At 46.4% G+C, this 10,444-nt stretch overlaps 1 long non-coding RNA gene across 1 annotated transcript; it reads left to right on the plus strand.

Annotated features, from left to right (window-relative positions):
- The first annotated feature begins 3,042 nt into the window (after positions 1-3,042).
- On the plus strand, positions 3,043-8,982 carry LOC128322249 (uncharacterized). Its single transcript, XR_008305625.1, has 2 exons — positions 3,043-3,308; positions 8,717-8,982. It is a non-coding gene; the product is annotated as an uncharacterized LOC128322249 (long non-coding RNA).
- The last annotated feature ends 1,462 nt before the right edge of the window (positions 8,983-10,444 follow it).

Genomic DNA, 10,444 nt, shown 5'->3' on the forward strand with positions numbered 1-10,444 from the left:
GCTGCTTCCATTGCCGGCCAGGAGAACAAGCAAGAGAGACGGCGAAGAGGGCAAGTGGCTGAGGGGCCTTGGGGCTGGGCAGGGGGCAATGGGGAGTCACATGAGGTGCCTCTGGGGTGCCCCTCCAGGCAGTGGGGCCCCCAGACAACTGTCTCCCCTTGCCCTATCATTGTTACGCGCCTGTCTTAGGTACATCAAAGTGGGTTGGTTTGTAAGGTGTGATGGGTGCTACCTATCACCCAACCCACTTTGGTGTCCCTAGGACCTACCCATGGAGAACAATTGGGTGTTTTGAGTTCCCTATTGTTCCCCATGGCGGAAACAAATTGCACTCACAGAGTGCATGACAAGTTTCGCATTGCAATTTGCAATACATTTTGCGTCCCTGCCTTGCAAAGCACTGCAGACTAGAAGCATACAGTTAAAGGAATCTGTCCCTCCCAACACACAACAGCACACATTTTTTCAAATACAGTCCAAAAAGGGAAAAGGAAAAAAAAGGATCACTGACCCAAAATGCACTGCCAGTCACAGTGCCTGCAATGCAGTAACGTCATTGGCACAAGTTGTTCTCTCACACACAATCAGAGGTGCTCTTACCCCTGGACTCTGGAGCCAAAGTCCAGGGCCTCCACACCCACTGCCCCCCCCAATCATGTCCTGGGTGGTGTGGTTTGTGCCCTCAAGAACCTACGTGTTAAAAAATGATGCTTAACTTTGCATTGGGGAGGCCTCCAAAGGTCTTTAGGTCAAAAATTACCTAGGTGGATCTCTGCACACAATTATGACTCCTTTCTTTAGCACTGCAACAGCTGCCATGAAAGCAGCACCCTTAGCAGCAAGCATAGCCATAAATTCAACTAGAACAATGACTTCAGCCACATTTTGAATGAGAACACCTTGCAATGCAGAATACAGATTGCAGAGCAGTGAGTGAAGCACAAGTTAGTCTCAAGGCCAGACATGGAGCTCATCACAGCAACCACCAAGAAATATCACACATACATACACGCACACAGCGAGAAAGAGAGAGCTGAGCTGCCACTGTCCATTTCTCACCACAGCAAAATCTCACAAACAGACCAAACCACAACTCAAGGCACACAGGCATCCAAGTTCTGCCTTTGTCAATCTGAGATCCAGCAAAACCAGATAGCAATAGCACAGCGTATTATACTCAGTAAGGAGAAAAGAAAACCACAAACACAAATTTTCATTGATGCCTTCCTTCTTCCTCTCTTCTTCTTCAAGGCCACACTAAGAGCTCTCTCTGCCTCCCCTCCCCAGGCCCTTTGAAAACATGTTGAAATTAGAGATGAGCAAACCAGTTTGGGGGTTAAGGGGTTTGGGGGTTCGGTTTGGGAATTCGATGGTTCAGGGTCGAACTGAACCCTCCCCCAGTTCCGTCCAGACCGGGACCAATGCACCCCCCCCGCCAGTTCGCAAATGTTATTAAAAAATATATTTTTAAAAATCTTTACCTCTAGCCCCTTTGGGGGGCTTCCTAAAGGATGTGGGGGGGATCTGCAAAGGTTCCCCCTCCCCCCACCAGCCTCGGTAATCACTGCCGCTACCCATTTTACCACTTTTTTCGGCCTGTTCGGGCCTGAGTATTTTGGCACGATGGCCATTTTGCCTGCTGCTGTGCATGTGCAAATGGCCTCTGCGAGGCCCTGGGCCATGCCAGGCCTCACAGAGGCCATTTGCATATGCGCAGTGGCAGGCAAAATGGTCACTGTGCTGAAATACTCAGGCCCGAACAGGCCGAAAAAAGTGGTAAACTGGGGAGCGGCAGTGATTACCAAGGCTGGTGGGGGGAGGGGGAGCCTTCATGGGCTCCCCACCCTGCCACTGCCTTTAGGAAGCCCCTTGAAGGGGCTAGAGATAAGAAACATTATTTATTTATTTTTATTTTTTTAAAAAAAAATTGCAAACCCTGCCCCCCGACCAAACTGAACTGGGAAGGTTCAAAGAGGGGCCAGAACAAACTTGTTCTGGTCAGGTTCGAGTGCAGTTCTCACTTGAAGCAAACTGGGCCAGTTGGTTCTGTGCACACCCCTAGTTGAAATTCCCTCTCTTTTTTTGCTCCCCCTCTTTCCTCTTTCCCCTAGCCAATGGGGTCACAGTTGCCCATGGCAATACTTGATATTTATGATAACAAGTCAGCCAAGAAGCAAGGAGCTCTCAAGCCAATTGGAAGCCAGTGCCAGAAAACCAATCAGCATGGGTGGAAAATAGGACTCAAAATGGCGCTCAGCTCACTCAAATAGATCTGAGCTTGATTTGAGCTCGAATCATGCCCTTTGTTTTAAGGGCATTTCATTTCAAGTTTGAATCACTCAAAACAGCCTGATCCAAGCTTGAATCAATTAGAACTCAAATCGATTTGCACATCTCTTCCAGGCAGAGAACTTGGAACATTCTGCATGCAGGTATGCAGGTGCTCTTCCCAGCGTGGCCTCATTCCCTAAGGGGAACAGCTTACAATGCTCACACATGTATTAACTGCTGGAAAATAGGTTTGGGACAACATTCTACCATGTTCAACTGGAAGGAAAGGAGAATAGACTCTGAAATTGAGCAAATCCACAGAACAATAACAGAAGGAGGAAACCTGCTCATTCCTAGCTACTGAAGCTTTCGGCTGGTGGACAAAACCAGGAAGATCTCATGCAGGGGCAGTCAAACATCCCAATGCTGGCTGTTTCATCTCTTATCTGGAGTCTTGCACATGGCAGCTCCATGTAAATATTTTTCTTTGGGGGAAAACATACACCATCAAACCACACAAGTGACAGATTAACCAATATAGCTGGAAGCCTTGAAATCTCTGCTGTTCCAGAGGGGAGTGTCCGGTTCTATTGAACATGGAGGACAGAAACCCTTTTAGGCACACTGCCCTAGACATGACCACAAGGAAATAAAAGAGTTTTATTCAGAAGCAGGCTATAAAATCTTAGCCGGCGCCTTACACTGCAGCACGCTAACAGCTGCAAGCAAACAGCTGCTTTCAATTCGCCATCACAGCATCTCTGAGCTTTGATCCAGCTATTAAAGAGAACAAAAGTATTTGGGCTAACCAGAGGGATTCTTCATTGCTCTTGCTGCACGGACAGAATTCCGGTGAAGCACCAGAGGAATACCAGATTTTGGTTGTAGCTGGAGAATCTGTATTTTTATATCTTCTGAACAACTCAGTGAAACAGTTTGCAGTGGAAGCAAGAGTGACTCTGGGACCAGATTGCTGAGTTTGGACTCAGACATACTTGGTTCAAATCTCCATATGGAGATAAAGTTCATTGCCTTGAGTAAGTAGTAAGTAAGACCGTGAGTAAGACCTTGAGTAAGTAGTGGGTAGGATCCAGACTGAATTGGTCATGACTAAGCATTGTTGAAATAAAATGAGGCAAGGTTATCATGACTAACTTAAGTCCCATTTGTTTCAATGGGACTTTGGGGCTTAGGTTAGAGAGACAATAGCAATAAATTACCTAATGGTGTAGTGGGAAAATGACTTGACTAGCAAGCCAGAGGTTGGCGGTTTGAATCCCTGCTGGTATGGATGATTTTGCCTGATCCAGCAGGGCTGTTCTTATGTTCTTATGATACATTTCTCAATGTCTCCCCTTCTTATTCTCCTATTGTTTACTGTTATATTGTTGTTGTACTTTAAAAGGAGTTTTGCATCCATCGTGAAAAAATGTTTTGGTGGTGTCCAACGTAAAACATTATCTTGGATGCTTTTTGTATTGACCGATGAAGGTTTTCTATACAGTGAATTAGCGTTACATGTGTCAATTTTTTCTTTTTCATCTTCACTTGGATTTTATCTGGCACAGTTCATGTGCTTATGGTTATCTTTGTATGTTCCTAGCTTATTTTGTGCATTTAAAAGATGCCCAAGTGTTCCGTTTGACATAGCATTTATTGTATTTATACCCATTTGTAAGTGTTGCCCCTGTTTGTACCATCTACTTAGCTTAGTCATGACAAACTTGAGTCTGTTATTTCAATGGTGATTAGTCTTAACTCACTTACTCTGGATCCTGTCCAGTGACTTATTCAAGGCCATGCAGTGAACTTCATCTCTGTATAGGGATCTGAAATGAAGATATTATGGAGGGCTTCATTCTGTCAGCAATGCTTTTTAATATCTACATAAAACCGCTGGGTGAGGTCATCAGATTTGGTGCAGGGTGTTATCAGTATGTTGATGACTCCCAAATCTATTTCTCCTTATCATCATCATCATAAGGAAATGACATTCACTCCCTAATTGCCTACCTATGGGCAGTAATGGGCTGGATGAGGGATAACAAATTGAAGCTGAATCTAAACAAGATGGAGGTGCTCATTGTGGGGGATAGGAATCTGAGGGATGAGTTAGATCTTCCTGTGCTGGACGGGGTTACACTCCCCCAGAAGGAACAGGTACAAGGTGATCCCAAGGTGAGGCCTTGGATCCAGGCCTCACCTTGGGATCTCAGGTGGAGGCTATGGCCAGGAGTGCTTTCCATCAGCTTCAGCTGATTGGACAGCTGTTTCCATTCCTTGAAGAGAACGGTCTCAAAACAGTGGTGCATCAGCTGGTAACCACCAGGCTTGACTGTTGCAATGTGTTCTATGTGGGGCTGCCTTTGTACATGATTCCAAAACTTCAGTTAGTTCAAAATGTGGCTGCGGGATTGGTCTCTGGGGTAAACCAGAGAGACAATATTATTTATTTATTTATATTTATTTATTTATTGTTGCATTTATATACCGCCTTTCGTTAAAAGACAACCCCAAGGCGGTTTACAAAAGTTAAAACATACAATAAAAGACAATAAAAATATTAAGATTATATATATATATATATATATATATATACAGACCAAATTTAAAATCTATAAAACACTAGCATAAAACAATACAACAGGTAAAAACACACAGAAGCAGCAGTAAAAACGATTATGTAAAGGCCTGGATAAAAAGCCAAGTTTTAACAAGATTTCTAAAAGCCGTGATGGAGTCCGAGGAGTGAATGGCCACTGGGAGAGCATTCCAAAGTCTGGGGGCAGCAACAGAGAAGGCCCTGTCCCGAGTGCACGACAGCCGGGCCTCTCTCATTGTCGGCACCTGGAGCAGGGCCCCCTCAGATGTCCTCGTCAAGTGGGCAGCAACCTTTGGGAGAAGGTCGCTCAAATAGCCCGGGCCCAAACCGTTAAGGGCTTTAAAGGTCAAAACCAGCACCTTGAATTGGACCCAGAAACGAACCGGCAGCCAGTACAACTCTTTCAGAATGGGCGTGATGTGCTCCCAACGGGCAGCTCTGGATAAAACCCTAGCTGCCGCGTTTTGCACTAGCTGCAGTTTCTGGATATTCTTCAAGGGCAGCTCCACGTAGAGCGTGTTACAGTAATCCAGCTGTGACGTGACTAAGGCATGAGTAACCGTGGCCAGATCTGCCTTCTCGAGAAAGGGACGCAGCTGGTGCACTAGCCGAAGCTGTGCAAAGGCACCCCTGGCCACCGCCTCCACCTGAGCCTCCAAAAGCAGAGCCGGGTCCAGTAGTACCCCCAAGCTCCGTACTTGCTCCTTCAAGGGGAGTGCAACCCCATCCAGAACCGGTAAAATCTCCTCATCCCAATTGGCTCTCCTACTGACCAACAGTACCTCTGTCTTATCCAGATTCAATTTCAGTTTATTAGCCCACATCCAACCCATCACGACCTCCAGCCCCTGATTCAGGACATCCACCGCCTCCCTAGGATCAGATAACAAGGAGAGATAGAGCTGAGTGTCATCCGCATATTGCTGACAACTCAGTCCAAATCCCTGGATGACCTCTCCCAGCAGCTTCATGTAGATGTTAAACAGCATGGGGGACAAGACCGAACCCTACGGGACCCCACAGGCCAATGGCCACGTGGCCGAGCAGTAGTCCTCCAGCACCACCTTCTGGACCCTCCCCCCAAGAAAGGACCAGAACCACTGCAACGCAGTGCCTCCGATTCCCATACTCGAGAGGCGGCCCAGAAGGATACCATTGTCGATGGTATTGAACGCCGCTGAGAGGTCCAGCAGAACCAACAGGGACGCACTTCCCCTGTCTTGTTCCCAGCGTAGGTTTACCACTAGTGCAACCAAGGCAGTCTCAGTCCCATACCCGGGTCAGAAGCCAGATTGAAAAGGGTCCAGATAATCCATATCATCCAAGACCCTCTGCAGCTGGGACGTCACCACACACTCCATCACCTTGCCCAAAAAGGGAAGGTTAGACACAGGTCTATAGTTATCCAGGTTGGAGGGATCAAGGGAGGGCTTTTTAAATAGTAGTCTTACCACCGCCTCCTTGAGGCACGATGGCATCCTGCCCTCCCTTAATGAAGCATTAATGATCACCTCCAACCATCTACCTGTCCCCTCCCTGGCAGCTTTTATTAGCCATGAAGGGCAAGGGTCAAGAGCACACGAAGTCGCCCGCACACTGCCCAGGATCTTGTCCACATCCTTAAGCTGCACCAACTGAAAAGAATCCAACACAACGGGACCAGATGGTACCAGCAATGCCATATGACAGGAAACAAACACGCCCAAACTAAACAGAGTTTGCTGGAGTCCTCTGTCCTCTTCCGTCAGCTCTGTGGATAGTCTCACATACTGCTCGATGGTACATCAGCATAATAAGGTTGTGTGCACACAAGTTGCGCAACTGTGCAAGTTTCACAAGTGCCCAAACAGCACAATTTGTTTCTGACATGAGTAAGCCCATTGGAAATAATGAGCTTACTATTATGTAATTTGCTTCTGACACAAGTAAGCCCATTGGAAATAATGAGCTTACTCTTATGTAATACTGGCAAAGCAATGTTGGTGTTTGTGCAATTTGTGCAGTTGTGCAACCTGTGTGCATGAAACATTACTAGCCATTTCAGAGCACTGCCCCACATCTGGCCAGCAGCCTAGGTCCAATTACTGATCCATTCATTCATTCATTCAAGCCAGCCATGTTGGCTTTCCAGAAACTTCTGAACTGGGGAATATTCTGGGAAATTATCTGACGCCATGACTGAGAACTACTTCAGCATGTTTGACTTTTATTTACTAAACACAACTCAAAATGGGATACGATGTTAATTTTACATGCCGCATAAATATTTGAAAAGTTCTTTTTTCCCCCCTTTCCAATAGCCCAAAGTATTTGAACTGAAATATGTGATGTGCGCGGGGTGGTGGATGAAGCACACTGAATGTGGCTTGAATATTACATTCAAATAAATTCAAGGCATTCCTTGAATATTACTTTTTTAGGAATCCTTGTAAATATTTTAAGACATGACAATTCAGTAGCATAAACTTCCTTTCATCATTTAAATTTTAAGACGGGGAAATGAAGAGACTGAAAATTGTTCACATGTTAACTAGCATGCCCAAAGAGCTCTGCACTTCTGTTTATTATCTAGCCATACATGCTTTCTAGAGAAACTCAGCCAGAAATTGTTAATTGTAAACTGTCCAGTTTGACTGATATTGGATCATGTTATTATGTTACTAATGGATTTTATGAAAGAATCCATTTTTTAGAAATGGGATATTTGACAGAAAACTGACAATCCCAATAATAGGGATGTGCCCGAACTGCAGTTTGAAGCACAGTTCTAGCACTTTTCCGGAAATTAAAAAGGAGACTTTCAGAAAAAGGAGAGCCTCTCCACTGCCTCTTCCAGCTTCCTGTGGGGGTAGAACTGGCCCCAAAACGTCCCATGGACCATCAGCATGCACATGGCATCTGTGTAGGATTTAGGATGAGAGCTGGTCTTGTCCCCTTAGCTAAACATGGTCCACCCTGGTTGCATATGGATGGGAGACTTGATGTGTGAGCACTGCAAGATATTCCCCTCAGGGAATGAAGCCACTCTGGGAAGAGCAGGTTTCAAGTTCCCTCTCTGGCTTCTCCAAGATAGGGCTGAGAGAGATTCCTGCCTGCAACCTTGGAGAAGCCACTGCCAGTCTGTGTAGACAATACTGAGCTAGATGGACCAATGGTCTGACTCAGTATATGGCAGCTTCCTATGTTCCTAAGTCTATGTGTGGGCACCATTTGCCTGGTCAGCATGGTGTTGCTGACCGGTCAAATGGTACCCATGCATGCGTGGATGCCATATGCATGCTGATGGTCCACGGGACAGGGTACAGCATCTCAAATGGGGCTGGAAATCTCACCCTAGGCCAGCCACTTACCCCCTCAGCCACTCACTATTATGATGGCATTCATCTGAAGAGGCAAATGTCGCTTCTGAGATGGTAGCACTTATGTGATCAGAAGGCTTGGGTGCCTCCAAGGCTTGAAGGAGGTGTCCCAGTAGACAAGCAGCCTCCAGTGAACCAGCAGCTCTCATCTTCTTGGTCCATCTAGCCGCAGCACTCTATGACAAACATGGCAGCCGGCTGCTGGGAGCTGCAGAGAAAGGGAAGTGCTGAAACATAAGCAAATACCAAGGTATGATGGCTCCTCTTTTCATCTTACCCTGGTAAAAAAACTCAGGTACAGGATCTGGCCTACACACATTTGATTGGGCTGATTTGGAGGGCCTCCAATGGGTTCTCACAGGCAGTACTAGCTGGGTTTGCTGCCTCCTATCCTCCAATTCTTGGTTGTGTGAATGTCTAGGTGTGTGTGTTGAACCTAACAATCGAACAGAGCTAATATCCCCTTCCTTTCCATCTTGACCAGGTAGACAGATGCTGCACCAACAGAGCTGTATGTGGCAACTCACTTCAGTCTCCAGGGAATGACAGAGAACCATCCATCTACAGCACCAGTGGGCCCTGATCATGTGACTGGCAGCTCCTGTCACCCCATCAATGTTCCTCAGCCATTGCTAAAGTAATTTAGGGAAACACTTTATCTTATGCCACTACACTCCAGTTTTCTTTCTCCCGCCCGCCCCATGGAATGAGCAAAGTCAAAGTTCAAATTACATTTTTCTTCCAGCCTTCTGTGGAATCTGCCCTCAATCCTTCCTTTCAAACATGCATATTCACTCACACTTTTGAAATGCTTCTGGTGCTGCCCTTGGGGCTGTCCCAATTCATATTTTAGAGTTCTTCTTTAGGAAGGATATTATCTTTTGTTCATGCTCTTCTTTTCATTTTGATGACCCTGGGATCAAACAGTCATGTAGGTCATCTTTCTCTTCATTTCTCTGGGATATTTGCATTCCTTTGAGAGGTCCCCTAGACCATTTCCCCCCTGAAGATGAAAAGTTTATTTTCTCAAACCTTTTACATTGCATTATGTTTCCTTCTCTCCCTGTCTGAGGTCTGGGAAGAAATGACCTAGTTGGGATCCTTCTCCATATAGAGACAAGATGGGGGAAATCAGATACCTTGTTTCTGGATAGCTGGAAATCAGCTACATTGTGTCAGGATGCCACCTTACCTGCTTACCTGCATGGTCCTATGGAGTCCAGCAGGGAGAATGGCATCCCTCCTTTGGAACTTCTGTCTTCCCTGAAGGAAGCAGGAGTGAAATGATTCCAGGCTGGTTGGGTCCCGGTGGAGTTGAGCAGGTGAGGCAGGGAGAGCTGAAGGGAGCAGCTCCAGTGGGGCAGCCATGTTGGGCGTGGCAGGAAACAGGAAGCGAGACCAGGGAGGGCGTGGGGCTTGGAGTAGGCTTTAAGCCCTGTCAGCTCTAGGGCGTTTAACGCCAAGGCAGCCAATGAAGGGGGTTGCTCTTGAGCCTGGGAGTTGGAAGTTTCCCTGGAGAGAACTGGCTGGATGTAGCAAGCCAGGAAGAGGACTGAGGCGATGAAGTAATCTCCTCCCCAGCCTGTAATTCTGGGTTCAAGAAAGGCTAGGAACACACCTCCTCCCCCTTGGAGCCTTACATCTTGTTTCAATAACTTGTTTCAAAGACACTCAGTACATATGCTTTAACGGGCCCTACTGGAGGCAGAACTTATTTTCTGTTACCTGTTGTTGGTAAATCATTGTCCCTATTTTGTCCCCATGTTTACCATTTTGGCAGACAGTATGAGTTGCTACAGTTGTCATTCTTCAGGATTCAGCACCTGCCCTAGGGTTTCTCAAAAGTAAATATCTGCGGAAGCGCATATGTACCTTCTCCACCACTGTGTGCACTTCTGGCTACCACAGTTTAAGAAGGACATTGATACACTGGAATGGGTTCAGAGGAGAGCAGCCAAAATGGTGATGGGTCTGGAAACCAATGAGGAACAGTTGAAGGAGCTGGGTAAGTTTGGTCTGGAGGATAGAAGACTAAAGGGAGCTGGGAGAGCTGTCTGCAACTATTTGAAGGGCTGTCACACAGAAAGCGGAGTGGACTTGCTCTCTGTTGCACCTGAGGGTAAGGCTAGAACCAATGGGATGAAATTACAAGGAAGCACATCTAGACTAGACATGAGGAGGAATTTGCTAGCTCTAAAAACTTTTTGATAGT

Source organism: Hemicordylus capensis, chromosome 4, assembly GCF_027244095.1.
Source record: "Hemicordylus capensis ecotype Gifberg chromosome 4, rHemCap1.1.pri, whole genome shotgun sequence".
NCBI classification, from domain to species: domain Eukaryota; kingdom Metazoa; phylum Chordata; class Lepidosauria; order Squamata; family Cordylidae; genus Hemicordylus; species Hemicordylus capensis.